The sequence below is a fragment of the Chanodichthys erythropterus genome, chromosome 7 (assembly GCF_024489055.1).
Source record: "Chanodichthys erythropterus isolate Z2021 chromosome 7, ASM2448905v1, whole genome shotgun sequence".
In the NCBI taxonomy this organism is placed as follows: Eukaryota; Metazoa; Chordata; class Actinopteri; order Cypriniformes; family Xenocyprididae; genus Chanodichthys; species Chanodichthys erythropterus.
The window spans coordinates 40,038,380-40,062,991 of record NC_090227.1 but is presented as its reverse complement, the minus strand read 5'-3'; the positions used below and the strand labels follow the sequence as shown (position 1 = coordinate 40,062,991).

The following is a 24,612-nucleotide window of genomic DNA, read 5'->3' as shown; positions in this document are numbered from 1 at the left end:
TATAAATATATATATATATATATATATATATATATATATATATATATATCTATATATATATATATATATATTTTTTTTTTTTTTTTTTTTTTTTCTATATATTCCTTAGAGCCTTTCCTCATGGCATGTGTATGATTTAGAGGGTTCTGTTATGACAGAGCTTGTGGTCTAGATGTGAATTGCGGTGGGATATCATGTATGCCACTGGGAATGTCAGTGTCATGACCTTTGAGGGCATGTAGACAAAGGGATCGTGATACTTTTCTTATCTGACTCGCCATCTGTGGTGGTGTTGAGGGGGGCCAGGGAAGTGAAAACAATTTGACCATTAAATCTCCGCCCACGAGTTGAAAGCGCTAAATTGGTGTTCTGGGAGGAGTTGGAGAGAATCCTTGAATGAACCAACGTAATATATCATTTCTAATAGCATATCTATTGATTAACAGCAGCAGAACAGAACGCAAATAGAGTGAAAGAAGTAAACTGGGCGTTGAAGTTGTAGCAGAGAGTGTCCCTCCCTCCAAGCTGAACTGTAGAGGGTCTGCGCTACCAGCGTTGCGCGAGAGGGACGCGAGATTAGGGCAGCAGTTTGGGGGTCTCTGGAATTTATTAGCTGACGCTTGAAGCTCGTTGTTTTTCTCCTGGATTCGGAGCAGATCTACAGGTCCGACAGTATTTCAAGTAGGCATTCATTCACGCAGACTTCATATTTTACCTCGTTTCACCTCTGGAGCTCGGGACAGCGAAGAAGGACGCGTGTTGTTTGGATTTTGAGGTGAGATTCTCAGTAAACTGAACTCAGCTGGTGTTTACATGAATGCAAACTTATGGTCATTGCGATACGAAGCTCTCTTTATAGACTCATTGCATTAAAATCAACAGCGTGTTTCATTTAAAAACTGTGCCATATATGGTTATCTCTTAAGAAGGGCAGAACCACACAAATAAACGCTTAAATATATGTTTTATTTTGACATTTAGCGATGATTAAATCCTTATTGAGGCGCGATGGTTCACTCGCTTTTTACGCGGTGTAAATTTTTATTTTAGTGTAGCCAAACAACTGTTTTGAGAGGTTTGAAGGCGGAAAAACACTCAGAATTAAAAAAAGAAAATGTATTTCCCCCGAAACATACAGTTTCATCGCGTTGCTCGCTCGTATTTCACCGATGACGGCGCGTGTCACCATCCGGCGGTTTCTGTTAAATCTAATTAGTTGAGTAAAGCTCGGGGAAAGTCTGGGTGGGATGAGGAGGCATCAAGCTGGCGGTTTTCCCACGGGGTGTGACAGCAGGCAGTGTGTGTTGTCCAGGAGGTCCCGTCATAACTGTAGTTTATTCCCCCAGACGCCCAGGTCAGCAGATGGACGGAGCCCTGCCGACGGGCATGAGTTCAGTGCCAGTTTAAATCAATCAAACCGCGCATCTTATCACAAGGCTCTGTTCCAGTGTGTGTGTGAGATAAAATGATCTATCTATCTATCTATCTATCTATCTATCTATCTATCTATCTATCTATCTATCTATCTATCTATCTATCTATCTATCTATCTATCTATCTATCTATCTATCTATCTATCTATCAGTTCAACTGCTCAGATATTTCCTAATAATTTAACTCTTAACATTCCTTTAAACAAAATTCCCCAGGCTTTGAAACAATGCTGCCCGTTAGACATGAATTATGGGTATTTTCCTGTAAACTAAAGCCATGTATGAGTATTATCTTTGGCCATTTTCCAGAAGTAACAAAACCATTGTTGTGTTTGGTTAATGCACCATAGAGCTGAATTCTTTTAATCTTTAAATGCACTTGAAAGGGATAGTTTATCAAAAAATTATAATTATTCCATGATTACACCCTAAAGCCATCCGAGGTGTATATGACTATCTTGGGCATTTTATTTCATATTTAAAAATATCCTTAGTCCTCCAAGGTTTATAATGGTTGTGAATGGCTGCCCAAATTTTGAAGACAAACAAATGCTTCATAAAAAAAATGAATCCATACGACTCCAGGGGTTAATAAAGGCCTTCTGAAGCGAATCGATGCATTTATTTAAAACTTTATCCCCCGGTTCCACAGACAAGGCTTAAGATAGTCCCAGACTAAAATGCATGTTTGAGCTGTTTGAATTTAAAGCAACTTGTACTGATACATCTTAAAAACATTGTTTTGACTCAATATGATCACCAGTAATGTTTTTTTCAAGTGTACGTTAATAAGAGCTACTTAAATATCCTAATTGATCTAAGGTATAATCCTGGATTAGGCTAAGCCCTGTCTGTGAAACCGGGCCTATAAATTAAATATGAGCTTCCGGCGCGACAGCCATATGCATTCGACGTACGTCCAAAAAGCATTAACTTCTGCAATGTAGTACACAATAACATGACGTGTAGTACGTCATGGAGTAGTGTAGAGCGTTGCGGAAGTTAACGCTTTTTGGACGTATGTCGAATGCATATGGCTGTCGATTGTGTTCTTCGGAAAGAAGATATATCACCTAGGATGCGGCTTGAGGGTGAGTAAATCATGGAATAATTTTCATTTTTGGGTGAACTATCGCTTTAACCACTAATGTTAATTTTTACCATACCTTCATAAGATTGTTTTTACAGCCCACATGCTTTTATTTCTATCTTGTTTTTAAAGACAGGACTTCACAAACTACATCAAATCAAATATGGTGATGTGCAATGCAGTCAGATCTTATCTAATAACGAGTCTTGAAAACCTTTTAAATACATTCTTGTTCTTGAAACCACGTAATTCAGGATCTCTTTGAGATAGAGCATATTATTTCAAACAAAGCCGTGCCATATATTCTCAAGTGCAAGTTTTGCAAGGCCTTAAATCTTACATTCCGACTGTCTAACTTCATGCGCGCTGTAACTATATATCCATTAGAGAGTTTCAGTGAATTTATCCACCTATTTCTGGACCCTATTTTTGTAGTCTGACATAAAGGTTTGCTGCACTTGTTCTGCTGCACAACGCAGACTTAGACCAGTTTTCAATTAGTCAAGCACTTGTGCGTGAAGATATTGGCTCTGAGGGATCCATTAATGCCGGCCTCTGGTGGCTTTGTAGTTTAGCTAAATGCTGATGTCAGAACTCAAAGACTTCACTCACACAACTCAACACAGGCTCAGAGGTAAGACTAGAGCCTTAATCTTTACATTCCTCTGAGCAATTGCAAGGTATTTGAGAAAAAAGCCCTTAAAATCTGGATATCGGATGCCTAGAAATGAAAAGTCCAATGGAAAAAATGACCAATCAATGCAGCACCTTTGCCCACTTTTTAAATACTCTTTGATACATTTTCTGGTGTATTGGTAAAGAAATGAATAACAACTATTTATTTTTGGATACATTATTTATTTTTTAGATTAAAGGCACAATATGTAAGATTTTTGGATTAAGGCCGTGTGTCCGCCAAAGCATTTTTTTCCAGCTGCTAGCATACATTTCCAATTGTTTTCAATGGGAGCGCCTCATTTTTTAAACGCCAGGAGTGTAACGAGGTGCTGAGTGTCTTTTTCACGCTCAAGTGCTGACTGTTTGGCATTTTTTTATCGGTTGCCTTGAGTTAAAGAATGTTCAACTTTGAGTAAAACGCTGCACTCGTCACTGTCACTTTTTAGCCAGCCGTCCAATCAGAGTGGAGGAGGGGCGGGACAAATACAACACCGACCAACTGTCACAACATTCTTGCTGTACAGGAAAGGAACAAAATGGATGAGAAATTAATATTGCTGGTCTCCAAACATACATAGCAAGTACTCTACATTGTGTCGACATTTTTAGTCTGAAACAAATTATCTGCGAAATCACAAGTAACAGTGCCGCGGATATTCCATATCATAGCAACAAAGCTTCTCAGCTGAAAAAAAAAAACAAATGCTTTCAGTTTCATGTTTTCAGCTGGCTAAAAAGCATTTTCAGCTGGCTAAATGTGTCCACCAAAGCGTTTTTCACTACAGGCTAGTGTATTTTTCCAATTCTTTTGTATACATTATATATTGTATACTTTACATTGTATCAACATGTATAAAACAGTACAGAAACAAACTATCAGTAAAATTAGCTGGCTAAAAACACTTTGGCCACCAAAAATATCCAAAAACCACTAGAACATTGTTATATATTTTGTTGACTTGTGTACTTACATTATCCCAAATGTTTCCAAAAATTTTGAAATCCAGAGAAATAAGCAATTTTAACCAGGACACGTGTCTGTGCGTCACCTATCAATGGCATCATACCCGCGTTACCCTCAATTTCCGTGGATAAACCATGCACTGTAAAAAAAATCCTGTTGTTTCTACGGAAAAATACCGGCAGCTGTGGTTACCAGAACAATACTGTAAAAATGACATCAAACCGTAAACATACTTACGGAGTTACATGTGAATTTTACATTTTAAATCTGTTAAATTTACGGTAAAATAACGTATTTCATTAACTGATATAATGTTAATTTACCAACCTAATGAAGTACTAATATCTGTTTTGTACCTTTATAATACACTGACAGTCACCAAACACAGTGGTGATAAGAGTCACATGATGAATCAAAGTTCATCACAAGCTGAGGAGGACAATACTAATATATAGAAGGTGCACACAGTGTCATTCACACACACACTAAACACCATCATGGTAACATGCATGAAATTTTAAAAATGCAATAAACATTGATTTAACAACATTAGATTAACATAAAACCCTAATGTACATAACTGATTAGAAAAAAAATTAGAAAAACTAAGAAGAAACAGAGTTATTTCAACAAAAATATATCAAATAAGTATCACGCAGGGAATTGTGGGAATGTCAATATACGGTTTTTCACTGTAAATTTTACAATGAATTGTTATTTTTCACTTCCAAAAACTGTGAATTTTTTGGCGTAAAATTACATTAAATGTACCATTAGATCTATTACAGTTATTCACCGTATATAGTACGGAAACTTTCTGTAAACCAATCAATAGTTTTTCACCGCAGCATTTTTACAGTCTTTTACTGTTAAAATCACAGTCATTTTTTACAGTGTGGAAACACCAAAGACGCTTTAATATATTATGTGTTTTATTAGACAGGTGAGCAACTGTTTGGAAACATTCATCGACAGAAAACTAATCATTATTATACAGCTTAACACAGTAAGTCCTATTGTTTAAATCTTGTTTTCTCGATTTACTGCGAGTACCATGTTTTACCATGCCTAATATCAATCTAGCTTACTGCATTGTGCATTAAGTGTCTCATAGCAGTCGCCGAGTGAACGCAGAATAACACTATAACAACTTTTAAAACACAAATGTATCTAATATGATAAAACAGCGCTGCGTTACCACACATATACTCATGACCGGAAGAAGTGTAGACGTGAAATTCCTGCGAAATTAAATAGTATTTTCTTGTAAAACATACTTTTTTAATGTAGTTGTGTAGTGAGTGGTTGACTGATGCAAATATAGAAGAGGGAGTCTGTTTTTTTCTGCTTGAGCAGACACAGAATCGTTCAGTCACTAAAGCATTAAGCTACTGGAAATGAATCTTTGGCTCTTCGTGTTGGGAAGTCCCTGTTGAGAGCAAGAGGCTCGTCTCTAGGCTGTAATATTAATATCAGTTGACATGGCGGCAAATGAACTGGTCGTCAGGGCTGGTTTGATCTCAACCGCAGTTGCTAGATCTCTAATCGGTGCAGGTGATTCATTCCACCCTGAGCTCTTATCCAGCCTGCAGTGCAATGCCCTTATTGACAGCAGAGCTAAGGCCCTGGGAGAAAAAGAGGTCAAGTCATCACTTTCTTCCAAGTTTCAGGCATCAGAGCTACACAAGCTGGCAGTTTGTAGTCTGCAGAGGATCTGGAATGAGATAGACTATCTATTGCCCTGAAAAGAAAATTGCTTTTCCCCACCATTTGCTGGAGGACTCTCATCTAATGCGTGTGACATGGGGTGCTTCACCCGGTAATGGGTTCTGGGGCCTTGTTGCCTCTGAGACATATGAAATTTGCAAAGGAGCTGTGTGGATTAATTACCATGAAGAATATGTGTTCTTTGGTCATAGATTCTTCGAAAAATGAGAGGCTTGTCAAGTATGACGTGCCGCTGCAGAACTTTGAACAAGAACAATTATAAATGCATAGATCTTTTTCTTTGTCCTAGACGGCTTTGAGAAACTAGGATGCAGCTGAAGGCCTCCAAAGTTCATTCAAGACAGGGATGTTCAGTGACCCTGGTAAATAACAGGACCTCTTTATCAAGAGGAAACAGACTGCTTGTTTGTGCTAGGCATAAGGAGGACTAATGCTTATCTATGTTTTAGGCAATTTCCTTCAATATTAGTGTGCCAGGGATATAATGAGGTGAAAGTATGCATATAACAAGCTGGGTTGTACAGATAGCTGAGGGTCTCACAGTCATTATTTAATCTTTTTCCACAGTAAAATGCAGATTTTTTGGATGTATGATGAGCTTGATTTCTCCACACTCTTCACACTCTTCACACTTCTTGAAGTGTAGGATTTATAGAAGGAGCCCGTGTTGCTGGTGTGTCTATTTAAAATGTAATCCTCACTAAATATCTGCATTTTAGTTACAGATATAAAACTTACAATGATTAAGCAGGAAATGAATAATAGGAATAGGAAAGTTTGGAGTCAAAATCTCCTTAAGCTGCTTATTAAATTTAGTGATTAATGTGGCTTACTTTCATTTGAAGAGTCTGCAATGTAGTTAGAGCTGTAGACGTTGGTAGCGGGCTTAATTTTTGGTTTGAGTATTTGAGAGGATTGAGGAAGGACATCTTTATTCAGCTCACAAAGAACAACTTGCATGCTTACTCGCTGTTAATGCTTGCGGATAATTCAGCAGAAATCCTGTTAACTTTACTGTAAAAACTAGCAGCTCACTGTAAAGAATCAACTGGTGACAGCGTATTGGCCATTATGGGATGTCGTTTTGACACCTATGGTCTATATATTGTTCAGGCAATATATACAGTGCTGGCTTGATTACTTGCAAATTGTAGTCAGTTACTGATTACAAATTATATGACAAAAATTGTAGTTAGTAACGTAATCCATTACATTACACATTTAAGGTAATGTAATCTGACTACTTTTAGATTACTTTTGACCTAACTCATTTATCACATTGATTTCAATAGGATAATCTTGTACTATATTGATAGAAAAATACAAAGAGAAAGAAAATATATTCCATTCTTTGTTATCAACAACATTAAATATTACATTATGTCAGGGTTTCCCAGACTGGGGTTCGTGAAGGAACTGTAGGGGGTTTGTGAGTTTAATGAAAAGCTATTAAAGTATTAGTTCACTCTAGAATTAAAATTTCCTGATAATTTACTCACCCCCATGTCATCCAAGATGTTTGTCTTTTTGTCTTCAGTCGAAAAGAAATAAAACATTCCAGGATTTTTCTCCATATAGTGGACTTCACTGGGGTTCAACGGGTTGAAGGTCCAAATTTCAGGTTCGGTGCAGCTTCAAAGAGCTCTACATGATCCCAGACGAGGATTAAGGGTCTTATCTAGTGAAACGATCTGTCATTTTCTTAAAAAAAAAAATAAAACTTTATATACTTTTTAACCACAAATGCTAATCTTGCACTACTCTGCGATGCACCACACATTACGTAATCAAGTTGGAAAGGTCACTTGAGACTTAGGCGGAAGTACAGATCCAGTGTTTACAAAGAGAACATGCAAAGCCTAAGTCGAACGTCCTTTACAAAAAAAGGTAACAATGATGTCGGACGATTTTGAAGTTGGAGAAAACGAGATGGAGTTTTTCGCCCTAACATGGTACTTCTGCCTACTTCACGCGTAACCTTTCCAACATGATAATGTAACGCATGGCACATCCCAGAGCAGTGCAAGATAAGCATTTGTGGTTAAAAAGTACACTGCAAGTTTCGGGAGTGACAACTATATTGAAATGTGTAATTGAATCTTAAAGGTGCCATAGAACGTTCTTTCATAAGATGTAATATAAGTCTAAGGTGTCCCCTGAATGTGTCTTTGAAGTTTCAGCTCAAAACACCCCATAGATTTTTTTTATACATTTTTTTTAACTGCCTATTTTGGGGCATCATTAACTATGCACCAATTCAGGCTGCGGCCCCTTTAAATCTCACGCTCCCTGCCCCCCTGAGCTCTCGACTATAATACAGTGCATAAACAAAGTTCACACAGCTAATATAACCCTCAAATGGATCTTTACAAGATGTTTGTCATGCATACTGCATGCATGGATCGGATCATGTGAATGTAGTATTTATTTGGATGTTTACATTTGATTCTGAATGAGTTTGATAGTGCTCCGTGGCTAAAGCTAACATTACACACTGTTGGAGAGATTTATAAAGAATGAAGTTGTGTTTATGAATTATACATTCTGCAAGTGTTTAAAAATGAAAATAGCGACGGCTCTTGTCTCCGTGAATACAGTAAGAAACGATGGTAACTTTAACCACATTTAACAGTACATTAGCAACATGCTAACGAAACATTTAGAAAGACAATTTACAAATATCACTAAAAATATCATGATATCATGGATCATGTCAGTTATTATCGCTCCATCTGCCATTTTTTGCTATTGTTCTTGCTTGCTTACCTAGTCTGATGATTCAGCTGTGCACAGATCCAGACGTTAATACTGGCTGCCCTTGTGTAATGCCTTGAACATGAGCTGGCATATGCAAATATTGACTTATGTTGAGATTCGCCTGTTCTTCTGAGGTGTTTTAAACAAATGAGATTTACATAAGAAGGAGGAAACAATGGAGTTTGAAACTCAATGTATGTCTTTTCCATGTACTGAACTCTTGTTATTCAACTATGCTGAGGTGAATTCAATTTTTGATTCTAGAGCACCTTTAAATTGCTATAACTGATGTTTGGACAACCAAAATCATGTTAAAATATATATTTTTTAAAAATTTTGTTTTTATTTATAAGTTAAATAAATTAACTAATAATTTTATTTATTAGTTTAATAGTTCAAATAGTTTTGTACCGAGAACTGTGACATTTTACTGGTATTGCAACAGACTGAAATTTTAGTATTGTGACAACTTAAAAAAAAAAAGCACAATTGTATTGTTTTGTTGAATATATTAATATAGATTTTTACTATAAATTGTACTGTAATTCAAACTTACAAAACAATTTTTACACTGTTACAGTAAAATTACATGTATGGCTCTTCTGTTAAATGTAATTTAATTTTTCACTGTATATGTTACGGGAATTTACAGTTAACTGATTACCAGTTTTTACTGTAGCATTTTAAAAAATTGCATTAAAATGATGAACATTTTTCATAATAGCACTGTCATAATAACACTGCATTTTGCTGATAATTAAGGTTTCGGTTAGATTTCTCAAAACCGTGGAGTGTTTATAATAGCGGCACACACAGTTACCCTTGTGTACCCTGAACTATTGAGTAAAAGGGCTCTGTTGATTCGAGTTGCTCTTTTTATGGCATTTCTGTGGCTTAAACAGAGACAGTTGTGTCTCTCTGTATGGACTCACATTGTCTGTGTAGCAAAGGCCTGATTTCTGTTTCTCCCTTTGACACAGTTAAACTCCTCACTATTCCTGACTCAGGCATATTTGGTGTGCTTCTTTTTTTTTTCTCATTCCAGCAGAAGTTTATTCCCCAGTTTTTTCCCTGTACTCCCCACCTCTGTTTCCCCTCCTCTGGGTTTTTGGTTTTGGTAACAGTTCTGCGGTCGCTCCTGTGTATTCAAGTGCACATAGCAAACTCAGAAGCCATTACTCTACAGACAGACATTCCTTTGTGGTAGTAGGTTTTAGTAAGTCTCTGTGTTCAGAGGTGTTTAGATGCTCACTACAGTTTTGTATTCTTTCGAGATGATGAAGAACGTTTTGTCTTTGAATACCACCCACACATACAAGGACATTAGCATGCGTTCACACAAACACACACTCACATCAGCGTGGAATGAGCACAGCTGCATCGAGTCCATCGGCTTAGTGTGTTGAAGGTCTTTGCTCTCTGTTACTATATTAATTAAAGGCTGTTCTGTTTAGTATCTGGCTTGAATTCTGGACATTGTACTAATGATCTGTAATTTATTTACCTCAAGCTGAATAAAGCGTACAGTTTCTCTGAAGTGTGGCTGGTTTAAAGGGATAGTTCACCCAAAAATGAAAATTTGATGTTCATCTGCTTACCCCCAGGGCATCCAAGATGTAGGTGACTTTTTTTCTTCAGTTGAACGCAAATTATGATTTTTAACTGCAACCGTTAACTGTCAGTCAAATAATAGCAGTGATTGGGAACTTGAACAATAAGAGTCGAAAAAACTTCCATAGACAAATCCAAATTAAACTCTGCGGCTCGTGACGGCACAATGATGTCCTAAGACACGAAACAATTGGTTTGTGCGAGAAACCGAACAGTATTTATAGCATTTTTTACCTCTAATACACCACTATGTCCAACTTCGTTTAACTTCCGGTTAGTGAGGTCTGATCGCGCTCTGACAACGGAAGTGATGTCTAGCTCTCATTGAAGTATATGGGCGAGACATCACTTCCGTCTTCAGAACGCGTTTTTTGACCTCACTAACAGGATGCTGAACGAAGTTGGACTTAGTGGTGTATTAGAGGTAAAAAATTATATAAATAATGTTTGGTTTCTCGCACAAACCGATCGTTTCGTGTCTTAGGACATTAATGTGTCGTCACGAGCTGCAGGGTTTAATTTGGATTTGTCTAAGCAAGTTTTATTTACTGTTATAGTTGAAGTTCCCATCCACTGCTATTATTTGACTGACAGACAGCAGTGGTTGCAGTTAAAAATCATAATTTGCGTTCGACTGAAGAAACAAAGTCACCTACATCTTGGATGCACTGGGGGTAAGCTGATAAACATCAAATTTTCATTTTTGGGTGAACTATCCCTTTCATAGAAGAACTTGCATAAGCACTAAAATCAAGTTTTTTCCCCCTCAATATGCTGAGATAAGCTCACCTTACAATACAAACATGATGAAGAGTGCTATAGTATGAATCTTTTAGACATAAATGGGTTATATGCTGTATTCCCCTAGATATTATCACCACTTTTATGCATTATGCATTAGTGCATCATTTCTGCATTAGAATGTATTCATTTTTATTCATGTTTTCCTGTAATTTCACAAATCATTAGGTTGATGAAAAAAAAAAAAAACAGCTAACAATACAAGCCTAATAGAAAAGTGTAAAACTGACGAGTGCATTTTATAAAAAAAAAAAAAAAAAAATTAAAGGGGGTCTGAATACTTTCCGTACCCACTGTACATGTACACATCACCAATCAAATCATTCTTTCTTATATTTAGATTAGTTTAGTGCTGTCAATCCATTAAAAAAATAATGAATTAATCACACATTTTTTAGTTTTTAATATTTTTATATTGTAATAACTTCACAGTTACTCTCCAAATTAATATAGAAACAATTTAAAGATTTTAAATGTTTGTTTAATGACATCTTTTTGTGAGTGAAGGCCAGTATCAGTGATACTAATACTGGTACTGATTTTTTTAAACATTAATATTAGACATTCAACATTACAGTATAACTGAAAGCTATTCATTTCAACATTTATTAGGCTTTAAAAAAAATAACATGTTTTGATTTAAGTGAACTTAAAACAATCTTCACATAAACCCATTATAATAAATGTCATATTTACCTGTCTAACAAGTAGGAAATATATAGAAATTGAATAAAGTTATCAAACACTTTACAGTCTTCCCTGCATAAATTATAAATTAAATATAGATTAATACTTATTAAAGCTACAATTTTCTCTGTTACTTTTGTTCTTTGATAAACATTAATGACAGACATCACAACTGGTTATTAGGCTGCTGTCACTTTAAGACCTGCCGTTGCCGAACATGACGCGGATCTGACACGCAGTTCATTTTCTCAGAACTCGTTAAGTTCACTTAAAACGTTATTTAACTCATTTAAGACTGCTCTTATAAGATAAACTCCACAAAACAAGTATTTTGGCATAATTCTGTGTGTTATTGTTTGTTCAAGCGTGAAAGACAACTCGACACTGGAACATGTCTTTCTGTGCGCGTTCACTTGCTCTCCACTGACTTCACTCCGATTGGGTGTCGCTCCCGAAAGTTGCTCTTCATTTGCATAAAGTTAAGCATATCTCAACTTTGTCACTGTACACGCCTACATCCTGTCGCCAACAGTCACTGTCGCTACTGTCAACGGAAAACGCCAGCTAAAATGATTTGTTACTAGTAGTGTGTAAACAAACATTCCCGTCAGTTAGACTAAGAACCACTATGCTTTCAGTTAAACTGACAAAACCACAGTTGAATTGACAAACACATTTGTATGTCACTGTTCATGTCAGTTACAAAATACATGCCCGATCCTCAAGAACATTTCCCCAGTCTCCTCGTAATGTATTTGACAACTTCCTCCTCCAAGTCTGCCACATCAGATGCCATTTTATGCCTGGTGTTTAACAGCAGATTAAGTTGACATGTTCTGTACTTTTTAGTTTTGCTCCTCGTGATTTTTTTATGAGCTGCTATAAATTTTTCAGCCGGGCTTCTTTACTTGTATGTGGCTTGGTGGGTCACTAAAGTTAAAGTCACCTTGTGGCTTTCAGGGCCGTGTTGTGAAGCCCCAGGCATCATCAGTTGTCAGTCATCTTCCTCAGTTCAATGCAGGACCATGACGAAAACAGTCTTCTTAATCATGTGATAACATGATCACAGAAAGATGGTGTATTGTCACATTGTGTGGTCAATAATGAGGAAACTGCACGTTTCTACATTCAAGCTGCTGAGGAGATATTTAGGGCAATGATATCATTCCCCACTGATTAGGCTGGAGAATGGATGAAATAGACCATGAAGTCTAATCTCTTCCTTTCCTAATCTCTGCTCGTGTTTGGAAACTGCCGGAAGAAAAAGACTGAGCACTCTTCAAAGGTAGTAAATGCTTTGTGTGAGCATCATTTGCATGTTACTGATTATTTTAACATAAATTGAATGTGCCAGCTTGCGTTTTTGAACAGGATCGTTCGAGACTGAGGGTTACAAGGTGCTTATTTTGAATTAGTGCTGCTTTTTTGGGCTATGATTGGCAACTAAAATCCTCATGCAGGTCAAAGACAGGGAGCTTCAGGAAATGATAAACCTGGGCATGTGTCCCAATAATTAGTCACATGTTCTTCTGCCAGCTAGTGGCCACATTACGCTGACTTAATTACAACCACCTGCTTGAGACGGTAAAGACTGAAAACATCAGACCCGGCAGTTGAGGAAAGTCTCCAGCTGTTTGTGCTTTTGGGATAATCTTGTGATTGGCAAGTTGTAATGTTTTTCTTGGGTCCTGTGAGACCATGGCATCTGAGATGGTGTAAATCAACCGAAAAAGGATATTTCAGTGTTGGGCTTTTAGAGACTTTGCCTGCCAACATCTCTTGGAGTTGAATATGAGATGTGCCCTCAGAAATATTCTGGCCTCAAATAAGCTCCATTAACATAGAACAATAGAAATGGCTTCATTGTTTGTCTAACATTTGGAAAAATGAAGAGGAAATAAAGAGTTGTAATTAATAATTGGGAAAGTAAACGATTTCTGTTTGCTGTTTGCTAAATGGTTGATTTCTTTGTGGAAAAATGCATCCATCATTAGTCTTGAAGAATTGTCTGCTTGTTTAGCTGTGAACGAAACAGAAACTTTTCTTTATTGAACTGAAAAGCATTTAATACTTTTCTTTCACTCAAATATTGTCTTTCTTATTCAATGCATGTTAAGACATTATGGGCCTAAACCTAGAATATGGTTTCGTCAGACGCCCCCTACTACATTTTTATTCTCATACTTAATTTCTTTCTTTATACACGGTTTTCTTCCATATTAGAACCTATCCTTGTATGACCCTAATGATCACATCCATCAAAATTGTATTTAAATAATTTATTTTTTAGTGTGTGATAAACACTATAGTCCTGAGCACATGCATAAAACGGTTCACTCATTTTTCACTCATCTTTGTCACACCACACGGATCAAAGCTCAGTTTTATAGTTTGAATTTGATGGAATGATAAAACCCCTTTTCAGTTCTGTCCCATAAGCCTTAAATACTGTGCCTGAATAACTTACCTTGCCTTTGAAGATTTAATAGATTCTGTCTTTTTAAATACCTTATGAAATGTGACTTGCAGCATTTAAAAGTGCAGTTAACCCAAAAATGCAAATCCTGTCATCTTTTATGCCTGTGCAAACTCATTGTGAAGAATATCCAGTAACACTTTATTTTGATCGCCCACTTTAGACATCCTACTGTCAGTGTAACTTTAACTATAAGTGGGTCATTGACAAATAAAGCTTAAAAAAAGGGTGTTTTTTAAAAACTGATGTAATGTATATTTTTGAGTCACGAACAATGTGTTTAAACAAGTTTCAGTTGTTAAATAACATTTCAAAGTGTTTAAATTCATTTTTTGAATGTTTTTATGTCAGGCGGTACAACCATGTTGTATGTATGTATACTGTAGTTGTACCGCCTGGCATAGAAAGTGAACTAACCAACCTACTCATGCTTACAAAATGTGTTTATATGAAAGGTTACAAACCTAAAATGATGCCATTTTTATTATTAAGACATTATTTTAAATAGTTTCTTAGTCTGTTCATTTGTTCGGACAGTTGCACCACCTGAAAAATAATAATAAAAATAATATGTATTATTTAAATGTACTAAAAAATAAATTCAAACTAAATAGGTTTTATAGAATAAAGTGATATATGTCATGAATTTATCAGATTATTTTAAAAGGAAATAATGCACTTGGACACAAAAATATGCACGTCGCCACTGACCCAGGTCACTTTGCAACTACATGTCAACTATCTCTCATTAGAGTATTATTAGACTGTCTGCTTAATATCTACTAACACTTTATTTTGATGCTCCCAACAGACACTTTACTGACTGGAAGAATCTTTTCAACTGCATGTCAACTTATTCAGCTAACCCGAACCCCACACCTAACCCTAACCTTACAGTACTAGCAGTCTACTTCAGTCTACTAATACTCTAAGTTGACATGTAGTTTCATACCTTTATGATACTTTTATGGTCCCTATTAATTTTCATTAAAGGATTAATTCACTTCAGAATTAAAATTCCCTGATAATTTACTCACCCCCATGTCATCCAAGATGTTTATGTCTTTCTTTCTTCAGTCGAAAAGAGATCAAGGTTTTTGAGGGAAACATTCCAGGATTTTTCTCCAAATAATGGATTTCACTGGGGTTCAACGGGTTGAAGGTTCAAATTACAGTTTCAGTGCAGCTTCAAAGCATTCTAAACGATCCCAGACGAGGAATAAGGGTCTTATCTAGCAGAACGATTGGTCATTTTCTAATAAAAAATTTGACACTTTTTAACCACAAATGCTCATCTTGCACTGCTCTGCAATGTGCAGCGTATTACGTAATCACGTTGGAAAGGTCACGCGTGACGTAGGCGGAAGTACCGATCCAGTGTCTACAAAGCAAACGTGCAAAGACTAAAGTCAAATGCCCTTTACCAAAGAAAAAGCTAAAACAATGATGACGGACGATTTTGATTGAAATGAGATGGAGTTTTTTGCCCTACTAAAGGTCACACATGACCTTTCCAATGTGATTACATAATGCGTGGCAGATCACAGAGCAGTGCAAGATGAGCATTTGTGGTTAAAAAGTATATACATTTTTGTTTTTTCTAGAAATTGACCGATCGTTTCGCTAGATAAGATGCTTATTCCTCGTCTGGTATCTTTTAAAGCCCTGCACTGAAACTGTAGTTTGGACCTTCAAACCATTGAACCCCAGTGAAGTCCACTATATGGAGAAAAATCCTGGAATGTTTTCATCAAAAACCTTAATTTCTTTTCGACTGAAGAAAGAAAGACAAAAACATCTTGGATGACATGGGGGTAAGTAAATTATCTGGAAATTTTAATCCTTTGTCCACACTCCAAAGCTTTGAAAAAACATTTAGATGAGTAAATGATGACAGATCTTTAATTTTTAGGGTAATTGCCTCTTTATGATTTTATGCTTGAGCTTTTATCATAGTTTTTATACAATTTGTATAATTATGTGAAATTTGGAGAGTAGGAAACAAGAAAGATTTGTTGTTCTTTTCTTTTTCCCACCAAGCAGATCATTGAGCTCTATGAGAAGTGTCAGTCAGCAGAAAGCAGTCTAAAAAGAGTCCAAAAATGAGTCATATAATCTGTGTGGCCCTTTTTACGCTTTTGGAGGGCAGAAACTGAATTTCAAGAATTGGCTAGAGGCTTTCAGTGGCAATTGAAGACATATGGAGCAAGCATCAGCCTACAAGATCAGTTGTAAACACCAATTTTTACCTTTCATGTAATGAACAACTGCAGCAGCGTAACACCCAGAATTACACTACAATAGAAAACCAGCTTTAAAGAAAATCCAAGTGATCATTTGCATGTTAAATGCAGACAAAAATAAGATTATGAATTAATTTACTTTGTTATATGTTATGTTGGTTTCAATGTAAAACTATACAGTCCTATTTCATCTATATAAAGTTCTATTTATTAATTTGATACCCTTCCAAATACATACACCAATATTTGGGATTTATGGATGCCATTTCCTTAAAAAAGCAGAGTTGTGAAAAAGCATGTGTGTTGTGATACAGTATGTGTGAGTTTGGGATGTGTTCTCTTCACTTTCTCAGAACATTCATTTGTTGTCCCTCTGCTGATCCATCATCTCTTGTGGTGGAAACCAATTGACTTGTGTTCCTATTGAGACCTCTTATTGGATGCCCTCCAAATGATCTCATGTTCCATAGTTTCTCTCGCTCCTCCTCATGTGCCATAAATCATCGTGATGTAATCTTTCACACTGCCGTTCCCACAGCTGGTGAGATGAAGTGCTTGTTCTCCGAGAGAGTGTTGCGTAGTGACCAGTTAACCTCAGGTTTTACATCCCAGAGCAGAAATGACCGCTTTGACCTCTCATATTCCTCAGATGTGCAGATTTCTGAAATTTCCATTTATCCCGCCTGGGGTCTTTAAGGTTATGGACTGTTTTTGCAGTGTTTATCCAGGCGAATAAGACTGAACCCATTTGAGAATCTTCAAATCTCTGGCATTTGCATTTGGGCCTGAAGATTCCATCCGATTTTCTGAGAGTATTTGTGTTTGTGTTGAGCGTGATCCTTCCTGACGTCTCTGCGCTTGTGCTCCCATGGCCAGGGGGAGGAATGTTCCTAAAAGCACTGAGAGATTTTTACGAGACCTTACTGTGGAAAAATGTCTGGTCGTTTTGCCACCTACCCCTCCCGGATAGTCTCCTCCTGAGATCCTGTAAAAAGCAGGATATCTACCCTAGGATGTCTTGTACTTTACATGTTGAGGGTAATGGGATTTTGGGAAATTGCAAAGCATAAACATTTTATGAACATATTATCAGAAAAATACAAGTCTTATTGATGTTTAAAGGACCCCAGTGAATTCTATTTAGCCCTTAATTCATCATCTCGTTTCAAAGGCTTTGCTTTGAACCGCTAAATATGTCATTTTCTGTGCAATTAAAGCAAAATGTAATTGAAAGATAGCTGCGAGCAGCAGTTATCGTGGTTCAAGCACTTTAAGGTCTTCAAGCACATGTATAAAAAAGTGATATGTTTTAATTAGCAAGTAACCATCTCGATCATAGATGGAAAAGACCATTTACAGCCAAAACAGGCAATTTACCATAAGAAATATATGGTTTTTAAAGCTGTTTAACAGTAATCGAGGTTGAACCAAAAACCTAGAATTAGTTCGGCAAAGTTGGTTTTTGAAATAATCTTCAATATTTAACGAATGATTCGATAGACAGAGGCGGTTCTTGCTGAGATTGAGGAGATCTTTTACACACATAGAAAACGCGAAGGCAAGTCAAACAGGCCTGGCGAGTTTTGCTCCGATTGGCCTTCATTAACCTTGTCTGATAGCTGCAGTGGCGGCCATGTTTTTTGAGATACGTCAATGTCCTCATAGACAGTCATGGCACTTCGGACAAAGACACTGCATGCCAATTTTCAAGTCAATCGGACTAACGTTGAAGTAGTTATAGCTGTTTTCATGTATTTTTTTGCTGTTATAGCACCACCAAGTGGCCAGTCGGTACGTCTTTTTTCGCACAACCACAGAATGAGCTCTTGCTAAATCTATAATACCTGAAATTTTCACCAAGGAATTTGTCCATCTTGAGCCAAGGATTCCGACAACATAAGACACTTGAGCGTACGCCTAACGGTTTAGGAGTTACGATCCATTTCGTACTTTTGACCGCTGTAGCGCCCCCATCAGGCCAATCAGGGTGAGCCTTGGTGACGTTGGAGATGGTGTACTACCAGCCCTCAAAGTTTCAAGTCTCTACGACTTACGGTTTGGTCTGCCCGATCACTTTTAGGGGAGAATGCTGATCCTTGGAAATTTTAACAATTACAATTTCAGTGCTAATTAATGTCTTGAATTTTGAAAACCAGATTTATTATAAAGATAATGCTAGGTCTTTATCAGCTTTCGGATGCAGCCATAGCTTTAGAAAACCAAACAGAGGTGTAGGGGATAAACAAAATGTGCCTGTTTACAAGGAAGTCCTACTGTTGAGCTTCTGCCTGATGAGGAAAATGATCCTGTTTTAGGGGTTGATGTGCTTCTACCCCAGCATGGCTTCTGCTCTCCGGTCGTGCCCGTGAAATCAGCGCAGTGCAGCATTAACATTCAAGCCTCCAGCTATGTCAAATCTCAGTTTAGATCAATTATAACATCCAGCTTCTCTTCCAAATCTCTGTCTGACAGATGCTGCGGTTTTATTTGCATGTATCAAAATGTCATATTCATACACGTGGAATCCACTGATTAGGTGTCTTGAGAGGAGGGTGTGGGCGGAGAGGGGATTGCGGTCTGGTGTTTTTGTCATTTTTTTGGGGTATGTTGAGGTGAACAAATAGAGACTGTAGATATAGATAGATACTCTACCATTCAAACTTTTTGTATAAAATCAGAAAAGATGCATTTAGACAGTAAAGATTTTAACATAAATTCTGTTCTTTTGAACTTTCTATTCTTCGAAAATTACCTTTTTATATATTTTTTTTTATATTTACCTTTTAATATTACCTATTATGCTGGGCTGTTTTATTAAACCCAACTATTGTTTAAAAATGACTATATGGCTGGCTTAAAATAAACCAAAATGGGTTGGAAATTAAAAATCAGACACATAATTACTAGAGGCAACAATAATAATCAAAAGGTGAACTTATTATAAAAGTTTACTGTTTAATTATTATTCATTAAACATATTCATAAATGTTAGTTTCTTAAGCATATTAATAAATGATAATTTCCAAAATACTTTGGGTTCATTTTAAGCAAGAAATACAGTAATCTTTATCTTTATATAGTAACACTATATATGGTTAAAATGGGTGCCACCTTATAAGTTACAGTGAAAAACAGTTAATGATGTTAAATGTAATCTTCAGCCAATCTCAACATGAATATCCATCTTTCAAACTGCACATTCTAATGCTTGATGCCTAAATTCACTCGTACCTTTAAATTGATTAATTGAACTAAAATCTGTCTATTTTAAATCAAGTTACAAAGGGAACCCTCAACCCATGATTTAAAATGATTGCCCCTTTTTGGCCAGATCCCGCTCTCATTCTGTTGTCGTGAAGTGCTGTGCTGTTTTCCCATGGTGAATGGGATTACACTGACAGCAGAGAATGTTTGGTGTTGACACAGCATGCAGCTTGGTTAGTCCTCCAAATCCCCTGCTGTTCCTGAGACCAAACAGCAAAATCTGCTGAAATTTTTTAGACCAATTGCTCTGGGAATATGAACGGACTAGAGGAAAGTCTTGTATTTGTGTAAGGAGCTAATAGTTCTTCCTCTGGTTTTAATTAAGAAAGACTCAGGGAACCAAGTGCTTCCTGTCCGACAGATTGTGCTTTGAATTTTTACGACAGGTTTTGTCAGCAAAAAGAAACATCTTCTCACCAAAGTCACATACTGCTGCTTTTGACTATGAACATGTAACTTATAATGACCCTTATGGAAAGAAGATATATTTCCCTATATATGAATGATCAATATATTACATTATTTTAAGTATATTTGAAAATATACAGAAAAATATATATTGCGTAAATATATTACAATATATTGAATAATACATAAGGAATTGCCGCTTTTCATATATTGAAAAATATGTGATAATATATTTACTAAGATATCATAATGTACGTAATTTTATATTCAGTAATATACTTCATAATATATAGTGATCAGATATGGTACTGCATGCATAATATATTGCAGATATATTTACTCATGCAGTGTAAACACATAAATGTTAAAATATATAATGTAACACTTTTCTAATATTTTATAATAATTTACATTTTAAATGTTTAATATTTTCAAGTTAGTTAACAAAAGCACACCTGCATGTACTAAAGTTTCTACCAAAGACTATCACTGTGCTATAGAGTGCACAGATGCTGTTTTTTAAATAAAGTTATTATAGTCTTAATGTTGTTCAGCCGATCATCAACCTAACCGCAGGCTCTACTTTTCAGCACAATGGTAACCCCAAAAACTCACACATACCAGAAAACCTTTTAAATTCCAAAATAATACAACTTTAAACACTAACAGATCTCCCCCTATATCAATATTGAGCAAAACACATGAAATAGCACTTAACATTTACTTTCCTTTAACAGTCAGAAGCAAAGCATGCTGGGAACTAGAAGTCTGTTGTAACCACTGATTGTTACTCATTCCATGAATGTGTGTATATATGTGTGTACAATACATTCACATTTACATGGGAACATGTATGTGCAATATATGTACATAATAAAGGATAAAACTTGATGAATGTAATGCTATTTTTGTCTTTATTTATACATATTTTATATATAGCCATACATAGTCAATGCATATATAGCAGTATATTGAAAAATACAGTGGCATGAAAAAGTATGTGAACCCCTTGCAGAATCTGTGAAAATGAGAATTATTTTATTAAAATAAGAGGGATAATAAAAAAATGCATGTTATTTTTTGTTTAGTACTGTCCTGAGTAAGATATTTTACATTTTACAGTTTGCATTTAGTTCACAAGACAAAACAATAGCTGAATTTATTAAAATAACCCCATTCCTAAGTATGTGAAGCATTGATTCTCAATACTGTGTGTGGTTACCTGATGATCCACGACTGTTTTTATGTTTTGTGATGGTTGTTCATGAGTCTCTTGTTTGTCCTGAGCAGTTAAACTGAGCTCTGTTCTTCAGAATAATCCTGAAATTTCAGTTTTCAAGCATTTTTGCATATTCGAACCCTTTCCAGCAGTGGCTGAATGATTTTGAGATCTGTGTTTTCACACTGAGGACAATTGAGGGACTCAAACACAACTATTAAAAAAGGTTCAAACATTCACTGATGCTCCAGAAGGAAACATGATGCATTAAGAGTCGGGGGATGAAAACTTTTGAACAAGATGAAGATGTCACAATTTTTCTTATTTTGTTTAAATATCATTGTTTTTCATTTAGTACTGCCCTTCGGAAACCAACAGAAGGTACTTGCATGTTTCCCGGCAGAAAAATTAAGTACAATTTACCTTGATATTTGAATTCAAAAGTTTTCACACCCCGACTCTTAATGCATCATGTTTCCTTCTGGAGCATCAGTGAATGTTTGAACCTTTTTTAATAGTTGAGTTTGAGTCCCTCAGTTGTCCTCAGTGTGAAAAGATGAATCTCAAAATCATACAGCCACTGCTGGAAAGGGTTCGAATATGCAAAAATGCTTGAAAACTGATGAATCTGCAGGAGCTGGAGGATTTTTCTGAAGAACAGAGCTCAGTTTAACTGCTCAGGACAAACAAGAGACTCATGAACAACCATCACAAAACATAAAAACAGTCATAGATCATCAGGTAACCACACACAGTATTGAGAATCAATGCTTCACATACTTATGAATGGGGTTATTTTAATAAATTCAACTATTGTTTTGTCTTGTGAACTAAATGCAAACATCTTTTATGTAAAATATCTTACTCAGGACAGTACTAAACAAAACATAGCATGCATTTTTTATTATCCCTCTTATTTTATTAAAATAATTCTCATTTTCACAGATTCTGCAAGGGGTTCACATACTTTTTCATGCCACTGTATAAGCACTAGTTTCCCATAAATGGAAATGTATTATGTAATATATCGCATTATATTTTGCAGTATATTTCCATATATTTTTGTTCCGTAAGGGGAAACAAGGTGGAATAAAGGTACAGTAGATGCAACATCCACTATAATCTTTGTCACATCTTTTAATGAGGACCTGAAATTTACAACAGATGTATGCACATTCTTAAGAAGCTTGACTGACGCAGAGCTGAATAAATGTGGCGGACAGTGATTAAAATATTTGAACAGGCAGTAGTTCAGGATTGAATGATTGAAGATGTTCGTATGAGGCAGGAGCTTATTTGATGATAAAAGGTCATAGGTAATCAATAAGTAATTGAAATTGGATTGTTTCTTGGTTAGCCTGTGTTGTTGACTAGTCTCACGTAAACTTCAAACGGATGGCAGAATTTAGACACCATAGCAGCTTTCATTGGCCAAGGACCGTCCAAGACCATCCAGCTTTAGTAAATCCAGCTCACTTATATTAGCTCATGTCACAGTGAAAGTAATTTTGGCTTCCACTGTAAAGTGGCCACTATGGAGATCGACAAGAGTAACGTTGTTTGAAAAATAAGCAATGTTAAAATCCAATTCTCAGGAAACACACTGAATTTAAGAGCACACTTAAAGAGATAGTTCAGTAATTTGCTGTTAATTTACTCACCCTCAGGTCATCCAAGATGTAGGTGACTTTTTTTTTTTCTTCAGTAGAACAGTAAAGAAGATTTTTAGGTGAAACCTTGGTCCTCGGTGATTCATATAATGGAAGTTAATGAGTGCTGTCACTTTGAGATTAAAAAAAAACACATGCAGACAAAACAAAATGAATATCCATGGCTCCTGACGTTACAGTGAGGTCTAAAGAAGCAAAACGATTGGTCTATGGAAGAAACTGAACATTATTTACAACATTTTTACCTCTAATCCACAGCCTTGGCAGTCCTGCATGCTTTCACGAGAAGCTTTATGTCGCATAAAACGGTTTCAGTAAAAAATCTTCTTTACTGTTCTATTGAAGAAAAAAGTCTCATTTTAGATGGCCTGAGGGTGAGTAACTATCCCTTTAACATCCTGGTGTACATTACAGATAATAAAAAAATAAGAAGAAACAAAACTTATTTAACTAAAATATAATCATATGTGAAGTGTTTTGCATGAATTTCTAGGAATGTTCCTTTAATGTCGGTGTAAATTATATGGCACTTCCAAATCTCAAATTTCACATTATTTTACAGTAAAATTACATATGATGCAACATTAAACCATTTACAATTTTGTTGTTTTTGGTAAAACATTTTTCGGTTGTAATTTTTCCCCCCAGTGTAGTTACATTGTTCCATAAAGACTTGTATTGAAACCAGATTTACTCAAAAATAATGTACTAAAAGGTAATTACATGTCCAGATACGAGGATCAAGATTGTTAATTGCTTGGTTTCTCTGCCTGATTTCTCATTCACAGATTTCACAAAAAGGAGAAGCCCAAAATCCTTCTATGTAGCTGGACAATAAACATCAAAAAATATGTTTGGCTGTAATTGTATGGAATTGCACAACAGTTTTTTATTTTTTTATTTTTTATGATGGATTTTTATTGCATACACTAAAAACAACCCAGGTTGGGTTGAAAATGGACAAACCCAGTGGTTGGGTTAAATGTTTGCCCAATGTGCTGTGCAGTTTTATTTAACCCAACTATTGTTTAAAAATTCCTATATGTCTGGCTTAAAAGGAGCCTAAATCCGGAATTCCAGCTATGATATTAATTTTATTACAGTTGATGTTGGAAATGAGTAGTATAGCTCAATTTGTAACAGTGCATCAATTCCCTCATGGTTATTTTTAATCTAAGTCAATTTGATCTTGAGTGAGTGTCATCAATCATTAACTCTTTACTGACATGATCAGATCATTTATCCTGTCTCCATGCTGTTTGCGTAACCCTTTCTGAGTGAAAACAGAGGTTCATGACTCATGTTAACCTTTCTTGTGCCTAATTGGAGAACCTGACTCCCCCACACCTTTAAGTCCTTTTGGCCCATTCCAACAGGTCTCCCCCCTCTTAATCGCTCGGCTTCAAAGGCTTGTTTTGATGCCCTGAACCTCGTCTCTCCCCAGAGACCGAGTTCTGCTTGGCCTTGGGGCCTGGAAAGGGAGAGGGAAGTTTTAATGAAAGACAAGAACAGACTGCGTAGAGAAAACACTAAGAAAGTGTGTACAGAGCTGTTCACTATCACAGCACTGAGTGTTGTGCCAT

General features: G+C 36.1%; 1 protein-coding gene across 3 annotated transcripts in view; it reads left to right on the top strand.

The window, feature by feature from the left end:
• The first annotated feature begins 396 nt into the window (after positions 1 to 396).
• tspan18b (tetraspanin 18b) overlaps positions 397 to 24,612 on the top strand; it is a 59,065-nt gene continuing 34,849 nt past the window's right edge. Inside the window, exon 1 of one of the 3 annotated variants that reach the window (XM_067389426.1) lies at positions 397 to 775. The gene's annotated coding sequence lies outside the window, so the exon portion shown is untranslated. Of the gene's footprint in view, positions 776 to 5,118; positions 5,172 to 12,893; positions 13,035 to 24,612 lie in introns of those variants that run through there. The other 2 variants (XM_067389428.1, XM_067389427.1) reach the window with 2 other exon arrangements.